Source organism: Octodon degus, unplaced genomic scaffold, assembly GCF_000260255.1.
Source record: "Octodon degus isolate 3935 unplaced genomic scaffold, OctDeg1.0 scaffold00076, whole genome shotgun sequence".
In the NCBI taxonomy this organism is placed as follows: domain Eukaryota; kingdom Metazoa; phylum Chordata; class Mammalia; order Rodentia; family Octodontidae; genus Octodon; species Octodon degus.
In genome coordinates, this window is record NW_004524652.1 from 11,037,314 (window position 1) to 11,038,872 (window position 1,559).

The 1,559-nt window shown below is 38.1% G+C and overlaps 1 pseudogene; it reads right to left on the minus strand.

Moving 5' to 3' along the window:
* Positions 1-902: 902 nt before the first annotated feature.
* The window catches only part of LOC101589039, a 4,600-nt pseudogene continuing 3,943 nt past the window's right edge, over positions 903-1,559 (minus strand).

A 1,559-nucleotide genomic window follows, 5' to 3' on the forward strand; every position in this document is an offset into this window, starting at 1 on the left:
TCATGTTGGGTATAGAGTTGTCACTTTCTAGTGCCCAATCTTGTAGTTTTCTGCCCACTATAAAGATTGGCATTGGGCTTTTCAAGCTGTGGATCTTCACAGGTCTTATTGGGGCCATGTGTGGTTAGGATAGAGCACATAATTTCATGTTTGGCTTGGATAGATTATTGTATGATATTAGTGTTAGTCATACTGAAAACTCTATTGGGGAAAAGGGTGAGGAATATTTTGAATAAGTTTTGAGTGGACAGAAATAGCATCTTGGATACTAGCTAAGATCAAGATGTTGTAAGGAGCTCATATGGGTCCCTGTCTTGAATTGGACAGGATACCCTTAAATGGGAATAGAAGTTTCTCCAAAATGTCTCACAGCTCTGCTCCAGGAAGCTATCATACATTCTCATCCTAAACCTTGTCACAGCCTCTAGATTTGCCTAAGTTCACAATGATCTAATAAAGTTGAAAGTTCCGTGTAAGAGTCCCTGTAAGAGATGTTGCAGCGTGGCAAATCTCCAATAGCATACTGTTGACTTAATATCTGTCTTCCTTGAGGTCTAGCTATTTTTCTCAGAACTGGTGGCCATCCAGCAAATACCAGTAGCGAGTTCAAAGATGCTACTTCAATGTTTGGGTGTCGTAAGTAGGTTGACTCCTTGGAGATGCCAGGAATTTCATTCTAGCCAAGTTTATTTTATTTTTTTCTGCTATGCATACATCTGTGTAACTTTATTAATTTTGAATGAAAATTAACTTTTATGCGATCTTACAAGATTTAAAAAACTTAAAATTGCTTTCTCTTCAGTGAAGCCACCCTTGGAGTTATCAATCTCTCACCATGTTTGTGATCTGGAGTTCAAAGCTTATCCTCCTCTTTTTTGGTCCAGACCTTCAGGTTTTAAGCTTCAAGTTAAGGAAAGGTCATTTTTCCACAGTTCGGTTCTCTGAAAAACTTTCACCTCCCACTGAAAGTTATAGTGCAGGAGTGAAGCAATCACAAACTCGAACTTCAGGGCCACCTGAAAAGCCACAGGGACAATCATATGGGTCGACCCTATGATAACAAGCCTGAAAATGCACAGCCCTGAAATCAGCAGCCTCTCTGTGCACACATATGATTTTTAAAAAGCAGAAGACATTGTGAAGGAAAACTGAGGTTTGGTAACCAAACATCAGCATGACGAAAGCAATGAATAATAAGCACTAGAATTCAAATTACAGATGTTTTAAAGAGATGGGATGCCAGGTTTTTTTTTTTTTTTTTTTTTTTTAACCGGAGATTGAACTCAGATCCTTGCATTTGCCAGGCAAGCGCTTATCCTACTGAGCCATCTCCCCAGCCCAATGCCAGTTTTCTTTTCCTTTTTTTTTTTGCCATAATTTTATTGATAAAGCAATGAGACAGTTTCAAATCAAATCGGTAGGTCAGTTTCAATTAACACACTGCATACATTCTTCTTAGTGGTTAATTGCTGTACAAGATGCGGACTTGATAGCCTATTTACAAACACCATTAGAACAAATCATTCTATTCATTAAGAGAATGTAACTATATATCTATC